This window comes from Rattus norvegicus, chromosome 3 (genome assembly GCF_021556685.1).
Source record: "Rattus norvegicus strain SHRSP/BbbUtx chromosome 3, alternate assembly SHRSP_T2T, whole genome shotgun sequence".
Taxonomy (NCBI): Eukaryota; Metazoa; Chordata; class Mammalia; order Rodentia; family Muridae; genus Rattus; species Rattus norvegicus.
Window position 1 is genome coordinate 78,726,250 of NC_141536.1, and position 21,058 is coordinate 78,747,307.

Sequence of the window (21,058 nt, forward strand, 5' to 3'; positions counted from 1 at the left end):
GCTCTTACCTGGCCTGAGGTCACAGAGTCTCTCTCAAGACTCACTGTGCACTCACAACCCATTCCCGTTCCCAAGATGCCCAGCAATGGACAGACACCTCCAGCTGAGCCACTCCCAACTTCCATGAAACCCTCTTCGTTTAATGGCTCTGAATGCCATGTCCGCCGCCTCTCAGAAAGTACCCAACTGTAATCCCAGCTTGACTTTCCCAGGTCCCTTTGGGGGCACACTCCTGTCTCTAAGTGCTGTGGGATGGAGAGAAGAGGAAATGGCCCCTCACTGAACACTTAAGAGTCACACAGTTCTGCTACCCTGCAGCTTCCCATTTTCCGGAACCTTCCTGCCTGGGCCAGTCCAGAACTGAGCTGGGACTGCCCCTAGTCTGCATTTGTTTATCCTCACTGCAGAGAGACGCGGCAAATACATTGTCTGTGCTCTGCAGGCAATGCTCCTGCTGACACACTGGCTATAAACTCCAGATGATGCCTGTGGCCCTGGGCCCTGTCAGGCCGCTCTACCTCACTCTTGTCATCCTGGTCTTTCTCCCACATGCTTATCTGATCTCTTTACTGTTGCCCCTGTACTCTGAGGCCTGTCTACACTAGGACCTTTGCACATGCGGTTTCTGTTAGGATCCCTCTTTTCAGAAATCCCTAGTGTGAATTTCTGAGACTCTCCCTCTGTGGGTCTCACTGCTAGTGCACTGCACAGTCAGCCATTACCATTGCCCAGTCCCAGCACTGCCCAGTTTGCACCATTAGAGGCTCTAAGGGTGAGCTTGGGCCCCCAGGTGACTCAGGAATGGCCCACGTGTGTCACACACCTTCCCACTGCAGTTTCCCCTCCACATCCTCCCTAAAAGGCGTGTCCTTTGTCGTTATCCTGAAATTGTCATTTTCTGCCCAGGACTCTAAGAATGCCTGTGGGCTCCTGGCACACGATCGTGAGAACGAAGTAAGATCTGGCTGTCTGGAGAGCTCAGGAAGGTCCCTTACAGACACTTGGGTTCTGCAGGGGAAGCCACTGAACACCAGAAATGACATCACTGAAGCTAGCATGGGGCACAAGCTTGGAACTCCAACACTTGGGAGGCTGAGGCAAGAAGATCACATGTTCAAGACCAGCCTCAAGTTACATAGCAAAACTGAGGCCAATCTGAGCTAAATGAAACACTATCTTTAAGAGAAAAAAAAAGCCGGGGAAGGAGGAGGAGGAGGAAGAGGAAGAGGAAGAGGAGGAGGGAATGCTGGGTTATTGCAATGGGAGTCAGTTGACTCCCACCAGACTTAGCATTGAATTTCCTTTGAGTCTGAAAATCTCAGAAAGGTTTATTCCTGTAAACCTAACACTTGGAGGCGAGGCAGAGGCAGGAAGATCCAGAAGCCTGAGGCCAGCCAGCTCTACATGGTAAGTTCTAGGCCAGCCAGGGATACATAGTGAGATCCTGTCTCAAAAAGACATACACAGGATCCGTGCTTAGCGGTTAAGAGCGTGCACTGCTGTTGCACAGGGGCAGTGCAGTTCCCAGCACCAATGTGGGGTGGCTCACAAATTAACGCCAACTCCAAGGGACCAGCCACTTCTGTTCTCTCTGGACCCTGGCACTCCCATGCAAACATTCACACCGAGATAAATAATGAAATATAAAATAAATCTTCATACATCAGGAAATAAAATAACGTGGTGAGATGACTCACTGGGTACAGACACAGGCTGCCAAGCCTGACAACCTGAGCTCTACCCCAGACCCACACAGGAGGAGGAAAACCTGACACCTGGAAGTTGCCCTCTGACCTCCGTGTGAGTGCATACAGTGGTGCTTGCACACACAATAGAAATAAAGAGATGTAAAATAAATCAATACTAACTGTCTAAAATGCTTGAAGGCACACTTCCACTCACTTCCAAGGGTTGCCAGCCCTGGGAAGCCCCCAGGCCAGCTGAGTACCTGTCCTCCCTGTCACCCAGGTCCCCTGGAGCTCTGTGTGGTTCCATCCTGGCTACACACTGGAACTGTCCTGGAGCACTAAGCTCGTGGGCATTTGATCACCGTGGCCAGAGACCCTGATGAGCTGCTGCTCAGAGGGAAGCAGGAGCTAGGGTTTTAGGCTCTCAGGATGGGACACATTGTGGGGCTCGCTAGAGGCCAGCAGAGACATTCTGCTTCTTGTGGTCCAAGCCTCAGTTTCCAGTGCCACAGAACCTGGGCAGGAGCAGGTGACCAGAGAGTGTCACATGATTCTCTCACACCTCGACTATTCCATACCCTTCCAGAAGTTCTTCCCCTCCTGTCACCTACCTCAGGGCATTGTCTGACATGGGGGCTACTTAGGAGATCACTGTCTTCACAGCAGCCAGACAGAGTAAGAGATGACCACATAGGCCAGTGCACAGCAGACCATCAGAGCACAAGTCTATACATGAAGAGGCCACATGGGCCTCCTCCTGCCAGCTATGGAGCCTAGGCCAGTCCTTGCTTCTGCCATAGATTTCCCTGTGAAATTAACTGACTAGTGGGAGCTACTGTGAGGTGCCTGACACTTTGTCAAATTGAAGGGCACTGCCCATTGGTATTGGGAAACAATCAGAGGCCATCAGACACCTGCAGAGCCCCACAAGTTCACACTGCTAACCCTGCAGGATTCTGGCCTGCTCTGAAGCAAGGCCATGGGAGAAAGGTTGGGCCCGTGGGGAGGGGGGCCTCTGTCAATGAGGTCAGGCCCTGAGTGTCACCTTGAGGCATCTGGAGGCTGGGAAGTCTGGCAGTATGGCAGGTAAGCATGGCCTGTCACACAGGGCAGGGTGTGGAAAGAGAACTGCCTGACTTCAAGGTTCTGGAGACCACCTGGCCCAGCCTGGTCCAGCGGGCTGGCAGGTGACACAGATCTCCAGCCTCCAGACTTTGACCTGATCTTGCATAAAAGGAGGCTGACCATGGTGGCTGCTGTACTCTCCTATGCCGTAGCCGTCTATGACAGCCGACTGAGGACTGCTGGATTCTTGACCTCACACTATCTTATTTTCAACCTCTGTTCCTTCTTTCGGTTTGTTGTTACTATTGCTAAAGAAAGGGAAAAACAAACAAACAAACACCCGTTCCTCTGGCAACAGGAGAAGCGCAGGGCCATCAAGCAGCCTGGGAGTTCAAGGTTCCCTGGGAGACCTCTTGGGAGTTCTGCTCTGCTTCCTAGCTGCTGTGTGACCTTGAGCAGACATGTTGCCAAACAGCTCTGAGCCCTCATGGGCCTCACCTCCGGCAAAGTGGAGCTGGTGGGAGCCTGTCCCATTGAATTGCTGGAGGACTAGGATGAAGCAGCCGCAACCTGAATACAAGTTACAGTCCCCCTGTAGCATCCCACGTTTAGTCACAGGATTTCCAAGTCTAGTCACATGACCTCATCAGCTGGCTCAACAGGTTCCTACTCTCTGGCACCTCAACACTGTAGCTAGGAGGTGACAAGCTTTATTTAGCCTGTCACCTGCCATCACCCACAATTTCTTATTGAAGCTCCATAACAAGCTCCTAGGTAAAGTACCGTCCCCATTGAGCAGATGGAAAAACTGAGGCTCAGAGGCTCAGTGACTTGCCTAAAACCATTTCAGCATTCTTTCCTTAGCTCATGCTAAGTAACACGTCGGTGGAGGCCACCCACTTAACCTTTCTCACTGGACTACCGACAGACCCTTTCTGTCCTGACCCAGCCCCAAGGTGTGACTCTTGGCTTCCTGTCAGGGTGTCCCTTCAATTTGGCTGATGTACTTACAGAGGTTTCCCTTCTTACAATTTTTCATGAAACCCAAGCGGCATGACTGGAAAGGGTGACTGAAGACTGGTGGCCACCTTGTGAGAAGCACCACAGTGGGAAGCAGAGACACTGGAGCCAGCCTCCCGGCCTGCCCCAGGCACTGAAAGAAGCTGAGCCATGGTCCCTGAGCTCCCCAGGCTTCTGTTACTCCCACACTCAGATGCACTGTGCTAGGGAGACCCCGCCACCCTACTCCAGGCCCCATCTCCTGGGAAGAAACTGAGGCCCAGATGTCTGCATGCTGAGGTGTGTGTTGGGGCTGGAGTTGGCTAAGGTGGCTTCATACCCTGATGGATGGGAGAAGTGTTCACATTTGCTCCTGACATAGGGATCTGCAAACTGCTGGGCATGGCCTGGAGCGTCCTACCCAGGGCTCCGCCCCATCTCAACCTAACTGTAGCTCATGTGGAAAATCAGATAGGAAGCTGTAAGTCTGAGTGACATTTAAGATGCCTATTCAGAAGTCTCAGATTCTGGGGCCTCATGTCAGGACCTAGATACATCTCAGGAAGCAGCTACCTTTTAAGAGCCTCTCCTCACCCCAGTAAGCCAGGTCATAGTGTGGATTCTGAATTGAGAGAGACCTTGATTATAACCTCACTACTCAGAGCTGTGTGACCTTTGACACACAGTTGCCCACTCCGGACCTCAGTGCTCGCTGTAAAGTAGACTATCATGGATGTCCAGGAAGAAGCCAGTCCTGACTTGCTGACACCTGAGGCCTCATGAACTGACTCTAGGAGGTCCCTTGGTCCCTTGAGAGGTGGGACAGGCCTGGGGTTTCTGGTCTGTAAAAGTCAATAAGTCCTTGGAATGAGTTGGGCAGAGGACAGAAAAAGAGACAAAGGGAATGTGCTCACTGCAAATGCACCTCATCCAACCCAAACCTAAGTAAGACCATGGGGGCTCAGGAGGCAGTCAGGCAGCACTTGCCCTGTCTGTCACACAGGGATGGTGGCCTCCTGGGCCCACAAGACTCTTTGACTCTGCAGCCCAAGGTCCTGCACACTTTATGATGGGAAACCAGGGATGACGGGGTGAGTGGTCCCTGAACCTCTAGAATCTGAGCAGATGGGAGTTCTGTGCAGCACCTTCAGGGGCAATGGCACAGCACCTCACAGTTCCTGCCTGCCCTGTCCCCTGACACACAGGGCTTGCTAAAACCCCAGCATAAGACTCAGAGGTAAAAGGCTCAGGGGTCTCAGGGGAACCCCAAATGACTTCCATCCTGAGCCACTGGAGTCTACCAAACCCTACCATGGGCTAGCCTCAAGCAGGACACAGGACACAGATGGGTGGAACCCCTCCTTGCCCGCAGGAGCTCACAAGACAATGAACCATTAAGTAACAGGACAGCTGGGCGGTGGGAACACAGTCTAGAGACTGACTGACCACAGGTGGAGCTTCTGCAGCTCTCCTTGCTGGAGACACCTGCCACCCCCTGCCCCATGACACAGCTGGCAGACTGTACCCCAAGGGCTGATCCAGACCCCCTATGCTAACAGTCACGCTCTGTGGCCAGTAGAAACTGTTTTTTTCACAATAAGGAAGTGAGATAACCCAACCAAGGCCAAGTCCAGTTAGGGTTACAGCCCTGGCGCCAAACCTAACCAGCAGCAAAAAATTCAACAGACACCGTGAGGTCTGGGGAAGAGACTCGCTCACCCATGCATATGGCTGGCAAACTCTCTGGGCCAGAGCCAGGGTTCCTAAGACAGAAACTGGGTGTGGACCCTGAGTGGGTGATTAGGGGGCGGGAGGGGACTGTAATCAGAGAACCCACATGGTAACAGCCAGCAGGCTCAGGCAGCTCTGCCCCCCCCCCCCCCATGCTGAGCTCAGGAGGGAGGAGAGGTCCAGCTACAAGGCTCCTTCTTGGAGGCAGTCCTCCCAGACCCTTCCTACACAGCCCCACCATCTCCACAAGGGTTCAGACAGGCTCAAACCCAGCTCCTTCTGCACTTCCCAAATGTTACTTTTATTAAAAGATAGGTTCTCAATGATCTGAGCCCTGCTGTCTTCAGACTCAGATGACCTTGAATTCTAATCCTTCATTTTCTGTGTGCTGGGAACTTGGGCATGAGCTTCCACACCTGGTCTATATGGTGCTGGGGACTGTACCAAGACTCCATGCACACCTGAACTCTACCAACTGAGCCACACCACCAGCCCCTGTGACTTATCTGAATCTCCACTTCCACCCCTGCAAAAGGTCCAGAATCTCTGCTCCCCCTCCCTTTAAGAGGTGTTTGGCCTGTTGGCGGAGACACAAGGGGACACAGCATTACACACAGGGAGCTGGGGTGAAGGCTGGGGTGATCCTTAGAGAAGATCTTCCTGACATCCAGCTCCAAGCACTGGCCTAGGCTGGGAGAAGAGGAGAGGATGGAGCCCACTCACCTGTCCCCCCTGCCTCAAACCCCCCTCCTGTCCACATACAACCACCTCCCCCCGCAGCTCCTGTATACCTGCCTACAGGTTCTTTGAGCCTCCTCTACCCCTTGTCTCTGGGACCTCCTCTCTGGCAACCACAGAGCCTGTGAATACATGGGTCAAAAGCCACCTCACCCAGCAGATGCCTCAGAGGCCATTCACATCGGTTCTCTGCAGGGCCGGCACCAAGCTCTAGAGAGGTGGTGGCCCAAGACACCTAAGGGTAGCAGGCTGCCCACTCTGGAGGCTTGAATGAGGGCTGTCCCCATCTCCAGCAAGCAGTGACAACTGACACAGTACAAGCGCTCAGCTGTTAAGGCAGAAACACCGAGGAAGCTAGCACTGTACTTCCCCACCGGGACCCCTAGGGCTCTTGGGTTCTGTGGGACAGCAGGGGCGCCAAGGCCAGGAGACTTATCAAGGGTGGCTGTAGGGTTAGCCAGGATAGCTGGACACAGACAGACCTCTCCTCACACAGGTACAGAGGAGTCACTGCTAGGGATAACCAGGAAAGTAGGAGGTTAATGAGGCAGAGAGGTGAGCTGGGAAGAGTGGGGAGGGAGGGGGAGGGGGAGAAGACAGACAGACAAAAGCCTCCTCTTTCAGACTTTAGGTACTTGTAGTGCTTGTGGGAGTCACTCAGAGGGAAAGCATGCAAATCCCAGGCCTTGTTGGTCTACCAGGAGTCAGGCCCCAGGCCTTGAGTTCCCATTTGTACCATGTCTTGTAAATAGGGGCCTGTGTGTCTCCTTGGGCTCCTAAGGGCCTTGTGCCTCTGGCTCTACCTCTCCTCTGCTCTCCCCCATGACTACAGCAGCTAGCTACCTGCCCCCCCCTGCTTGTTCTCCTCTCTCCAGCTTCCTGAGTAGTCCTCTGGGCTCATCTTTATCACCAGAGAGGGCAGAAGGGGCTTGGAGCCTAGCCATCTACCACACCCAAAGTAAGGAGAAACAAACGACAAGAAGGAACGTTTTTTCGGGGTCAGGAAGTTAGGACAGGATCTTGTCAGACTGCCTAGGCTAGCCTCAGACTTGTGGCAATCCTCATGCCTCAGCCTTCCAGGTGCTGGGGTTATAAGCTTATGTCATGTGCCTGACTGGAAGAAGGAGCCCAGTGTCAGCCAGCAGCAGGAAAGACAGCAACACCAATCCTAAAGAGCCTGTGGGCTCCCTTCCATGCAGCTGTCAGGACTCCAGGGAGGAAGAAAAGACCAGAAGCCAGCTGGACCAGCTCTTCCCTTCATCATTTGTGGTCCCCAAACCTTAGTTTACCAATGTGTGACACCCTCTACTGAGCTCCTAAAATGGGTGGGAATCCAGGCCCTCCACCCTTACTTCCATGCTCGTACTCTGCTGTCCTCACAAGACCACTGCTTCCCTCCCGCCTGCTGTCAGGGTGTCCGTGCTCTAATGACCAGCATAGACCAGAACACTTCCTGTCAGCCTGAGAACACCCCTCCCCACTCAGGTCTGTAAACTGAGGCCTGAGAGGTCAGGACTCGGCCTACCAAACTCCCAGGTTAGAACTGGCAATGCCAACGCACAGCTGTAGGGCTAGCATTCACCCTGTCCTTCTGTCCGTGTCCTGACTCCAGTACCAGGGAACAACATCCTGTCCTAGGGTAGATGCAGGGTAGGGAGCCACTGGTATTTCCAGAGAGCCTGGACAACTCAGGGGTTGTTAGTATTCACCAGTGCCCCAGGGGCCTGCAAGTCACCAGAGCAAAGCATCCTCTTCCTTAAAAGATAAGCGATCACTCAAGGCTAAGACTTGAGAGTCACAGGTCTGAAGCTGACAGTCCCTGGAGCACACTCGACTGTAAACACTGAGCCCCAGGCCCTGGCCCAACATCTGCTCTAATGCTGTGCTCAGGCCTGGCTGGGGAGACCACTTAGACTAACCAAGTAGCCAGGCTAGCCTTGTCACCAGCTACTTGTGCTTGGGATTAGAAGCTTATGCCACCATGCCTGGTGAGGAGAGAAATTCAGTTGTCAGCCTACAGTGGGGACATTGTAACAACACCAGGTCCTAAGCTATGGACTCTCTTCCACTAGGCTTCAGGGCCCTAGGGAGGAGGAACAGGAACCAGTTTGACCAGCTGCTTAGTCAGAGGAACAAGGTTTCCTCTAGGGAGGTCAGTGGCCTAGAAGGAGGAGGACAAGAGGTGACAGACATTCAGGCAGAGCAGTAGGCCCCGAACCCTGATGTGTGAAAGTCTGCAAAATCCTGTTTACAGGACACACAGGTTCTAGAAAAGGCCATGGGTAGAGGGTAGCCAGAATCCTGCCCCCACCCAGGGTTTCACATGCCAGGTCTGGGGACAGCCAGGACCATCACCTTCCCTCTACATGATTTCCACACCAAGTGATGATCCTAGCCTGGTTCTTCATGGCCTCTTGGCTCTCTCACATCCCGGCCCTACCAACTCAGTGCAGAGCAGTCTCTGGGGCTGAAGAGAGAGGGTCCCAAAGTCCTTCCTTCTTCAGGAGGCAGTGTGGTGGGGGAAGGGCAGGTACCAAACAGGGTTGGCAGCATAGCCAAGTCCTCCTGAGCTATGGGATCTGGGCAGCTTGCTCAGCACACTGTCACTGTGAGAACAGACTATGTAACACCTCACCTCTTTGTCCGATTCCCAGGGAGTCTGAGGGAGTGTGTGAGAAACTATCTGTGGTCAGCAGCTATAAAACACAGGGTATCATTATAAGAAAAGGGGAGTGGGCGCCCCAGGGGAAGTGTGGGATTGGAGTGCCCAGCCCCACCCCCTTCAGTTGGTCACCTGAGCAGGCCCTTCCACTCTCCTCCCTCAGATTTTTTTTTTTTTTTTTTTTAGGTGAGAAATGGGCACTGGTGACCTCTACCTGGGAGGTTGACCAGGTACAAGAATTTCCTGAAAACAGCCTCAGGCAGGCCTGGCTTGCACCAGATGCTTACAGAAGCTCAAGCCTCCTTCTGCTGCGTGTGACTGGCAGAGCCCAGGCTGAGGGAAAGTTTCTGGCTTCCGGGAGCACATACCAGCTGGGGAACAGGAGACGTGGACTTAGATCACATTACTGAGGAGTCAATGGGGAAACAGAATAAGGCCCTGCCCTAGAAACAGCATGGAGATTGGCTTTTCCAAGTATGGCTGGTGTCTCCCTGGGTAGGCAGTGCTGGGAAAGGTATGGCAGCTTTTTCCTACCTAGAAAGAGAAGGTCAAGGCAGGTGAGTGAGGGGCATGACAGAGGTTAAAGTGTGCTGTAAGCCAGTCTTCATCAGGCTTGTGTCCTTACACAGACGCCCCACCAGCATTGGGCTCTCTGGGGCTGAAGGGAGAGGGCATGTGCCAGGGCCTCAACTCTCCTTTCTGTAAAATGAGGGCTCTCCTGTTTATAAACTTCCTCACTCACATAGTGTCCATATGGGAGAAGGGATGGGGGAGGGCAGTCATTAGGCATCACTGGGTGAGCCTTTATTAAACAGGACACAAGCCCCACCATTCCACCAAGCTGGCTTCAAGGGCTGCCCTGCAGGATCTCCTGGGAGGATGGTGTGTTAGAAGTGTCTGTCAAGTGGCAGAGGACTTGTCGGGCATGTGCAAGTGCCTGGGTTCAATCTCCAGTGTGAAATGGGGGTGGGGAGAAGCTGAAATGCATATTCTCAGTCCAGTGAGAAGGTTCAGCAAGTGAAGCTGTTTGCGGCCAGGCCCCATGTGGTGGAAGGAGAGAACCAGATTTCCACAACGTATCTATCCTCTGACCTCCACACAATCCTCCCAGCCTTCATACACATACTAACAAACAAATTATAAATATGTAATAAAAATTAAAATGTACACTCACAGACTATATCCCATCCCAGTCCCACCAAAAACAATGAAGCAAAGCTCTCTCAAACTTTCGAATGACTGGCACACATACCAGTGACGCTGTGAAAACTACAGCACCTGTGGAGGCCCACCTCCCTCTCCCAAGACGTCCTGCCAGGGGATCCCTTCCCGGAGTCCTTGTTTCCAGAAGGAAACAGAAAGGAAGAGTCACTGCAGGGGCAGGGCAGGGCATAAAATAGTAAAGCGATCCCATGATTAGTCAATGATATCACAGGCTCCATGGGAGGAGGGTCCAAAGTCGCACCAAAGACACCTCTTGCAGTCTCCTGTCTGTCCTTTCTAAACACAAGCCAGTGTCACACACTGCCCTTCCTGTGACCTTGAATCCAGAGACCACCAGGCCCAAAAGCCACCTGGAGGATTTTATTACTCTGTGGTGGTCAGGAGGGCTGAGAACACAAGGCAGGTAAGCACAAGGTGACTACCTCAGCCTCAGAGGTCAGTATGAAATATTCAACCGGGGCCGGACAGGCAAGGACAGCCTCTCTGCTTCTCACTTCCCAGACCTGGAAGTCAAGCTGTGGCCAGCGCCCCCCTCTACGCCTAGGCCAAAGCAAGCAGGGGCCCAGGCTCACAGGAAGCCACTCCTCACAACCTCAATCTGAGGGTGTAAACACTTCTTTTAAAAGTGCTTTTAAAAGCCAAAGCACCAAATTGTTCACAGTGGTTATCTCTGAGTAATTATTTCCTTTAGTATATGGTTCTGTGCACTGCAAATTTTTCCAGAAAAACCTCTCTTCAATTATTAGAAAAGTTTTCCAGTTTTGTTTTCTACTTGGTTCTGACAGTACCAAAGTTCTTTTTGTTTGTTTGTTTGTTTGTTTGTTTGTTTGTTCGTTTGGTTGGGTTTTTTTTGTTGTTGTTGTTGTTGTTGTTGTTGTTGGTTTTTTGGGTTTTTTTGCCACTGTTGTTTTGGGGACACATAGGTGTACTATGTTGTGACTGTGTGTATGTGTCTTCACACGTTTATGGGCACACGGGTGGAAGCCGGAAGTTGAAGTCTGGTGTCGTTCTGGAATCACTCTCCACTTTATTTACTAAGATGGTTTCTCTCTCCCCATTTCCAGCCAGTCTACCTGACAGCTCACCCGGGGGATCCTCTATCTCGGTCTCCATGTGCCGTGGTTACAGGCAGCTGCCATTCCTGCCTGGCTTTTACATGGGTCCTGGGAATCCTCACACTTACAGGGCCCATGTTTTATCCATGGAGCCATCTCCTCAGCCCATGAGATTGTTTTGCTTTGGTTTTTAAGTCTACACAATCATCCCCACCCCTTTTAGTGTTAGAATAATTACTGGGATCCTCTCCACACCTGAGTCCAGGCCGGGCTTACTCAATCTGAACACTGACTGAGTCCACGGAGGTTCAAATCCCCAGCTGGCCCTTGCCATTTCCAGCAGCCGTAGTGAGCAGCCTCCCTCCAGCTCAGGGCTGCCTGGCTCAGCCCTCATTTGCCACTGTCACCAGCTTACCAGCTCCTGGGTCATGAGGGTGGCGGCATTCCTCACTCGGCTCACCTGGAAGCCAAGGCTACATATTGCCAAAGTGCTACAGGCAGGCTGGGTATGACAGGCCGAGGCAGGAGGATCTCTGTGAGTTTGAGACTAGCCTTGTCTACATAGTGAGTCCCAGGACAGCCAGGGCTATGTAGAGAGACCCTGTCTCAAACAAACAAACAAACAAACAAACAAACAAACAAACACCAACCAGTCGCCTGGCTACCATTTGGGGTCCCAGGGTCTGGAAGAATCCCATCGTGGTATAGGGACCTCCTAATAGTTCTCTGCTTACTTCTTACAATGCACACGAAGCAAAGAACAAGGCACCATGGTATACCATCTCCTGGTAAAAAAGAGGTCTCTACTCTGCCCATGATGATACAGCAGAGAAATGGGCCTGGGGATCTTTTGGACAGACTAAAGCAGAGCACATATCCTCCTTTTCCTGGCTAGTATACGTGTGCGTGTGTGTGTGCGCGCACACACACACACACACACACACACACACACACACACACAGGCCAGGGTTCAGAGAAGTAGACTGTCTGCATGACAGAGCATGACTCAAGGCCTACACCTACTCACTCACTCTGTGACTTCAAAGACATCCTCTTCAAATGAGTCTGCCGAGTTTCTCTGCGTTCCCTCTATAGTGAAGCCTTGGCCATCTCCCTGTAGGCACACTGATAATTCATCTCCTGAGACAGCCGGTGGGAGATTATTTGGCTCCCCACAGATGTGCAACTGCTAACTGTTGTTACTACCAACATGTGGTGACTATGTGTGCACCAAGTACTTACTACACACCAGGCACTGTTTTGAAGGGCCATGTATGCCTGTGTAGGAACACAAATCTTCTCGCCACTTGTTTCACTGTGGAGAGACCTCTATTGAGCACACACTTCTAGCCTTGCCCCCACCCCCACCCTTCTTCATTCCCTGCCCCAGCTCCAAGGGCTGCTTATCTGATGGGCTCCTCTAGGAGACACACTAGGTCTGCTAGGCCAGGCTTCACCTGGTGCAGAGCCAGTGCGCCTGCAGAAAGCTGCCATCCTGCTGTTGTCTGCAATACCACCTGGTCCTGCAGCGAGGCAAGATCTGGACAAGTGCCATCTGGGGTCAAACAAGTGACTCCAGCAATTCCATAACAGAAGTGTGCACGGCCCTTGCCCAGATCTGAAGTCAGTCCTATCTTAGGTGTGCACGCCTGTTAAGCTTATTAGGCCCTCACTTGATGCCCTGGTGTAAGCTTTATTAGCCCCATCCCCATCCCACAGGTGAGCATGTTGAGGCTTACAGAGGCAGTTAAGCTGTCCTTGTCAGATGCTGGTGACAAGCTCTAGGAACAGCACCTAGTTGCTGGCTGGGTCACATCTATGCTACCTAAGACACTCTCCCATATCTGTTGTTGGTTGCCCAATCAGGCTGTGACCCAGGCACTCCCAGGGAGTCTCCTGGGCCTTGACAAGCTGATATGTACTTCAAACCAACACTCCACCCCTCCTCTGAAAGCACAGGATTGGTTTATAACCAAAAACCCAATGTTCCTCAAGTTTACATAATCCATTTTCTTCAAATATGTTTCTTTTGTAACTCTTGTTGTGTGAGTGTGTTCCCTTTTCAAATTAAATATCAAAATAATTTGGGCTTCTGGCATAAAGTTCAGAAAAATAAGGAAACTTTAAAAGACAAAAAATGTCTCTAATTTGCACATTTGATTATAGTAATGTACATATTTATTGGGGAGTTTGTTTGCCTTTATGTATATAAATGTACTGCGTGTGTGTCTGATGCTCGCAGAAGCCAGAAGAGGAAGTCAGAACCCCTTGGAACTGGAATTACAGGTAGGTGCAACCTACCATGTGGGTGCTGGGAACCAAGCCTAGGTCCTCTGTGAGAGGAGCGGGTGCTCTTAACTGCAGAGCCAGCTCTCTGATCCCTGGTTGATGGTTTTCTTCTTGCTATTATTGCATCTGTCTATCTGTCCATCTGTCCGTCCATCTGTCCTTGTGCGTGTGCATGCATGTGCATGTGTGTTCGTGTGCGTGCGCGTGTGCATGCATGTGTGTGTGTGTCTGTGCATGCTGTGGCATACATGTGGAGGTCACAGGACAACTTTTGAGAGTTGGTGGCCTCCTTCCACCACGTAGTTCCTGGGGTTTGAACTCATGTCATCAAGCTTGGAAGTGAGCGTCCTTACAGGCTGAGCCACGTCTGGGTCGTCTTGCACACATTTCAGCAGGTGTTTATCTGCACTGGGCCTTGGCGAGGAGCCAGGGAGAACAGCCCGTACCATTCAGTGCCTGCAGAGCCCCTGGCAGCTGCTGGGCACTGACAATCTCCATCTTCCTCCTGGGCTGGCTGGATACAGGGTAGGTCCAGCACTCACATGTCCTCTCCCCAGGAAAAGCCCTCATCTGCCTGCCCATGGGGGCCTCCCATGTGCCTGGATGCCAAAAGGCACACACGGCAGCTGCAGGATGACAGTTACAGCTCTGCAGTCTGGGAAGGGCTGTAACGGGTCTGAGGTTTCACAACAGCACTGAAAGACAAGCTGAAGTAGGAGCCCGGATGCCTGGACTTGAGGTTCAGTGCAGCCTCAAGGCTCCAGCCTCCCAGGGACGAAAAGCCTGTTTCTTGTCAACAACAGCGGCCAGAAGCAGCGAGTATGTAGACAGCTCGTATGTAGATGCCCAGGACTGTCAGAAATCTTTTCACAATCATTAGCTCCTATGTCACTGTCAGACAGCACAGTGGTCCCTTGGTTCTTGGAAAGGACATCAAACCTGGGGATGGCCAGAGTCCCTTATGAACAATAGTGTAATGTTTGGACTATCTAAGTACTTCTGGTGTGCTTTGAGTCATCTCTAGTTGTCACTCTACGTCATTAGGAACTAATGACAGCTCCACAAAGCCTTTCCACATGACAGTTTTCCCCCAACCACACTGTGTCTATAGCTTACTGATTGCAGATGTGGAACTCCTACTTGTGGGATGGCTAATCCTAGCTACCAATGGGACATGATCTAGGTCATCTAGGAGACCAGCCTCTGGGATTACCTGTGAAACATTAGCTAGACTAGGTTAATCGAGGAGAGAAAATGCACCCTGAGTAGGCAGCTCCAATCAATGGCCTGGGGTATCAGACTGTGCAAAAGGAGAAAGCTAGCTGAGCATAAGCAATCTTCTCTCTCTGTTTCCCAACTATAGATATAATGTGACCAACCACCTTAAGCCTCTGCCCTCACAGTGTCCCCTACCACAGCAGACTGTGTCCCTTCAAATTGTGAGCCAACACCCCCCCACACACACACATAACAAGTACTCTGCTTATCAAGTATTCTGTCTCTGCAGTGAGACAATAATGGACACACTGTGGACAAGGAGAGCCAACTCTGTGGCTATCTCCTTCACAGGATCTGACACTGGCACTAGGGGGTACAGAAGCTTGCCCAACCATGCATTCAGTTGGCAAGCAGCAGCAGTGGCAAGCATCCTGGGGAAGTTGGATTCCACAGTCTCTGACCTTGCCTAAGATTCCTGAAATCCCCCAAGGGTTCTGGGAAGTTTCCAGAGCATATGCTGCCTAAAGTAAAGAAATCAGTTAGAAGTTCTCTCCCTGCCCCAGATTCCTCAAGAGTCCCATACCAGAGCTACGATCTAAACCTATGCCCAAATGTCCACCCTCCAGCACCCTGTTCAGAGATTGCAGGCCCAGAACTCAGAGCTGCTCCATTGTGGGACTCCTAGCTTAACAAGGAGAGTCCAGCTAGGGTCCAAAAGACACAGAAGCTACATCACAGGCCAAGAAGTTGGGAGGAGCATTTTCCAAATGTCCAGGTGGTCTGTGGATAATGCCTGGCCTAACCATCCTGGAGGGCATCTTTGCCTCGTCCTGGCCAAAGACCCACATATAGTAGCTGCCAGCTGCTTCCAGGAACATGGCTGCTGCTGAGTAAGGGTTCACTGAGGGATACAGAGGTCCCTCACCAGGCTGGGACTGTAGGAAGTCATTGTTTCCCTCTCTGTAGAGTAAAGGCCAGGCTTTATGGGGAAGCAGAAGCCCTGTGTGAAACCATAAAAGTCTAGGCAGCCTATTTACCTCCTTGTGCAGGTTCTAGGCCCCGCTTCCTCAACGTGTGGTCTCTCAAAGAAGTCACCAAGGATCTCACAGGGAGCTGAATCCAACTGAACCCCCCTCCCCCGCAAAAAAAAAACTTTATTCAGTCAGCTGTCATTTTCTGAGTGTGCACTGTAGGCTAAGATACATAAAGGGACAAGGTAGTCCCTCCCGGGAGGTTTCTTTTTACCACAAACCAGCAGGACCAAAGGGAAGTTAAGTCATGGGGGGACCCAGGTAGAAGAGCCAAGAATCACCCAACAGTTAGAAATGACTGGTGTCATGGACATCTCATGCATGTATATCAGAGGGGCACAGGCGGCGAGGCAGAGGGCACACTGAGGGAATGTCCTTGGTAGAACTGTACAAACCAGTCAGATGCAGACCCTGACCATAGCTTTCAGCCATTGAGCATCTGCTCTATGACCAGTATGAAATGCTGTTTCCCATGCAAGTGTTTGTGGTGTCTTACACCATCCCACAAAGCCATAACCACCATTACCACCATTTTCCCAATTCATAAACTGAGTCTCAGAAACGGTTACAGAGCTAGGAAGTGAAAGTCTAGAGTGCAATGTTGGGCTGCATGCCATACATACTATGGGCTGGGCCATGTGCCATACTATGTGCTCAAGCTCTATTGGGCAGACTGAAGGGACAGAATAGGAAAGAACACAATTACTCACACTAAGGGCATTGCTCGGCCCACTGCACTGAGTCCCATGTGTGCATACGCGTGTCACCTGAACACCAAGGAAACACTGGCTAACAGCAGAGCCAGGAAGGGACTCCTAGAGAGAAGAGGGAACTTATCTACGTTCACACAGTGACAAACGCCAGAGCTGGACTTTGTGACAAGATCAGAACGCAGGTCTCTGATCCTCTCAGCTGTTTCTGCGTGTCTGTCCTGTGTGTCTGTCATCAGCTGTAACAGGAAGTGCGCTGTGGTGCAGGGGAATCCCAGGAGTGAGTCAGGAGTAAGTCAACTGGACAATCCCAGCTGGACCCTGCGGGGCACTGGCTCCAGGATTGACTCCTCTCAGGAAGACAGCATCAGTAGCTGAGGGGAGGGGAGGAACACATCCAGACCACTGGGCCCTGTTTACCTTTGAGCTTTCCCTTCTGACTTCTCAGACCCAGGCTGGCTCTTTCCTGCTGAGATTAAACAAGTCACAACCCCATCTTGTACCACAGAAGGGTCCAGGCTGAGCAGCCTGGGTTCTACCCACCCTTCCTGCTAGCAGCCTTTTGCAGAGCCAAGTCCTGGCTGTTTGAAGCTACTGATTATATCATGACTACAACCCAGTTTCCCACACAGGAAGTGGGCATAAGAGTTTAGAGCAGAGGCCTAGGCTAAACTCTTGATGCAGGAGAACCAGCAGGCTTCAGATCCTCTAAATCCCAAACAATGCTCAGGGCTTAGGCTGCTGGGTCAGCTGCCACTGTCTTGAGATTCCCCCCACCCCCACCCCCATCGAATGTGTGAGGATCTGACATTGTTTGGCCCTCAAGGGAAAATGGGTAGGTCTCCAAAGTGAAGGGAGTTGCCAGCCAGTGGGAACTTCCACTTCTAAAATAAGGGGCTCTCCTGCATGTCAAACTTCAGAGTAGCCTCAGGGAACCAAAATATACCCCTTGTGGGAATCTTGTGCCCAAATGATCAGTCCTTCACTCCAGCCTTTTCTGGGCTGAACAGGGAAGCCTGGGTACTTTTCCTGCCCATCCTGATCAGATACTCACAGCTAATTGGCACAGTCTCCCTTGACTCTGCCCAGACCCCACCCCTTCATGGTGAACATAGGTCATTCTTGGAGGCCACCATCCTGTCACTCAACAGCATTCACCCTCCCTATGACTACCACCCACTTAGTGTGGTCACCTTCTGAGCCCTACTTGTGTTCCACTGGCAGGGCATAGCTGGATTCCACCACTTTTGGCTGTCTGTCATTCCTAACCTGTAGGAATGACACCAAAAGTCCCCTGGACTTCCTCTACCCCTGCATATCTTGCACACACAGTGTCAAGCTGTGCACCACTCCCCTGCCTTAAACCCTTCAAGGCTCCTCGATTCCCAAGACACAAGCCCAAGCTTTTCCCTCACAGAGCTCTTCTGGAGTTCATCCCTTCTACCATTTCTACTTTAATACTCTGAGAGCCTTAGCTAGACCAGTGGTTCTCAGCCTGCGGGCTGTGACCCCTTTACAGTCAAAGCGGCCCTTTCACAGAGGTTGCCCATGGTCACGGAAAACACAGTTATATTTACATTACAATTAACAATAGCAGAATTGCAGTTATGAAGTAGCAACAAAAATCATTTAATGGTTGAGGGTCACCATACAAGAGGGATTGTATTAAAAGTTCCCAGCCATTAGGAAGGTTGGGAACCACTGAGCTAGACCAGCAACCCAGCCATTTTTCAAGAGCTCCATGGACAAGCTGACCTTGCCTTTGAGCATCTCCCTCTGTCCAAAAATCCTTCCGGCCCACCTTTCTAGTCCTTAAGGCCCCAAAGGTCCCTCTCATCCTTTCCTCAAGTATCTTGTGTTACATCCCTGACTCAAGCTCCTTCCCAGATGCTGACTGAATGGTGTGGACCCATCATTGTGCCATTGCTTGACATTTCATGTCACAGAATGGGAGGGGTGATGGAAAGGTCCCACATACACTAGGCAAGTTAGTGCTGAATGTCTCCTCCTAAAGGTGCTCCCTTCTCACTGTAGCAAATTCTCATCTAATGCCACTGAAAAGCTGACATTCATGGAGCAGGCAGTGTGTGGGTCAAAGATTAATCAGGACTGGGGAGTCCAGGCAGAAAGTCCTGCTCAAGTCTAAACCCCATCCCTGCTGCTCACTGGTTCTCCAGAGTATCCTCAAAGATTCTGTGCTCCACCCTCACCTCCACACGCAGTCTTTTCTCCACATGGTCCAGCCTTCAGCCAGGCTTTCCAGAGTACTTTACGGCAGACTCTACAGCACGGTCTCACCTCTCCCCAAATTTCACATGTAGCACCTTCAATGCCTTCTGTGCCCAACCCTCATCACACTGAGTTTGCAGTGAAACAGCCCATACCAGCCTCACAGACACTAAAGCCTCACAGACTACTAGGACTTACCCTGAGCTAGCCCAGGCTGTGGGAGAGCCTCTCCAGGAGGGGGATGGGATCAGGGAGCCTCACACACCTCAGGATGAGGGTAATGCTAGGCCCACGTGAGGATGGACTCCTTAAGCAGGTTTTCTTGGGGGGGTTGTTTAAATTCAATACCCATCATCCCCAAGCAATGTTATGGACTCAGACCTTCTTTTGTCCAGGTAACATACTTTCTGACCCACAAAAGAACAAGATGACGTTGATGGCTGGTGTCAGTTTCCGACTCTGATGAGGTCAGGGATGGGACAGCTGCAGCTACCCGTCAGTCATCTAAACCAAGCCAAACCCCAAAGATGGGTTTATTTCCCAGAAGGAAGACAGCACCACCTGCCCACTGACATCATAGGACACTTTAAGTAAGGCTTCTGGGCGCTCAGTGTCCTGTCAGGCATGGTACACACATTTTCACTTAATTCTTGCTACTACTGTTAGGCCACTGCTCCCCAAGTCACAGATGGGGAAACTAAGGTTTGAAGGGGAGTGGAATCCAATGAGGCTGAGTCTCAAAGCCTAAATCCTTGGCACAGCCAGGACCCAGGACACCACCACCCCCAATCAGAAGTGGAGCCCCTTCTGCATGAATGCCTATTCCCTGGCACAGCAAGGAGCTCTAGGGCTTGTCTAGATTCTGAGCAGGTTTGGAAGTTTCCCTTTCTTTTCTCCATGTACCCCAAAAGAGAGTTGCTTCTTCTGCTAACCCTCTAGGCGCCTCTTCCACCAGCTCACCTGGAAAAGTTTGGCTAAGTTTCCACTCCAAGTCCATCCAGTTCAGTGGTGTGCTCAGAAATTGAAAGGAGGGAAAGAATGGAAACCACCTTGCTTTGGTGTCCCTTCCAATAATCTAGGGCAACTTAAATCTTTCTCTCAGTGACATTTTACAAAAATCTCTGAGGTCTAGCTATGCAATCTGAAAGCGAGTGTCCTCACACACCACATTGCCTGTCACCTATTAGCCCTCACATTCCTGGCTTTTGTTGAGAAAGGTCACTCTCGGGTGATCGAAGCTCATCTCAATCAACTTCCTCCTTCTGGAACCGGAGGAGCTCTGGACTGGGGGCAGGGACAGGCCCAGAGTCACAGGGCTGGTGTGTGGCGCAGCCAGATCTAGGGAGTTCGGGACTGGAAGGTGAACGATCCTTCTCAGCTACTAACTGTTCTAATCTGTTACCTGTTGTCATGCGGGGCCCCACAGGCTCGGCGGAATAGGTCCTGCTCGGAAGTCGGGGCAAAGCTAAGTTTGCTTCCGATTATCCTGTCCCCTCCCCCAGGCTTCTCTTACCTGCTGCCTGGGTTCTGGCTACGCGCTTTTAAGTTGGCGTCTTCAGCTGCCGCCCCAACCCGTGTTTGACTGCGCAGCTTGGCTCTGTCCCTTTGCTCTCCCCGGCAACCCCCTCCCGAAGTCAGTCCAGAAGCTCAACGGCCTTGTCAGGCCACGCCACGCCCCCCGAGACCACGCCCTCGACACGCCCCCTACACTGCTTCTCTCCGGGCCCTGCGGGAGGTAGCACCAGACTCCGCCCATCACAGACTCCTCGTTCAAACGGCCACACCTCTTAGCACAACACTGGGCTGCCCTTTGCCAAGTCTCCAACTCTGCCTCCGGCCCTACAGCTTGGCTCCAAGAAGGACCCATACCGACCTACTCCATCCTAGCGGCGAGGCCAGGTTTGCGCCTTGCTCCTCCTGCTTTGGGCTTCCAGTGGATGAGGCCGGCCCGGGACCCTGATTTTCTGCCCTTCCAGTCTCTTACATCCTTGTCTAACTGTCTCACCCGCTGCGGTCTCCCTCTTCCTTTCTACTTCCCAATTAGGCCGCCGGCGGTCCTCCGAAGCCCTCCCGTTCACCCCTTTGCCTCCAGCACTTTCCCCAAAGGGGCTTACCCAACTGGGAGGCAACTCTCTGGCTCCGCCCCTCCCGTGGATTCTCTGCGCCGCCCCGATCCGCCGGTTCCCCTTAGCAACCTGGCTCAGGGCCGTAGTCCTGGGGCCCCGAAGCTGGCATTCTAGAACGGGCGTATCCTGGTGCAATCCGGGAATGGCGTGGGAGCGTTCGCGTTCCAAGACCAGGTCTCCATGTGGAGGCGGCTGGAGTCAAGCACTTTCTGAAAATACTAACAGCTACCAGTGGTTGAACTTTCGCTCGAAGACCGGCAGAAAGCCAAGAGCTGTGAAAGCCCCGATCTTTG

General features: G+C 52.0%; 1 protein-coding gene across 3 annotated transcripts in view; it reads right to left on the reverse strand.

The window, feature by feature from the left end:
• Cd82 (Cd82 molecule) overlaps nucleotides 1-20,780 on the reverse strand; it is a 44,390-nt gene extending 23,610 nt beyond the window's left edge. The window contains 1 exon segment of one of the 3 annotated variants that reach the window (NM_001429482.1): nucleotides 20,754-20,780. The gene's annotated coding sequence lies outside the window, so the exon portion shown is untranslated. 3 annotated transcript variants of the gene reach the window in all.
• Nucleotides 20,781-21,058: the final 278 nt, after the last annotated feature.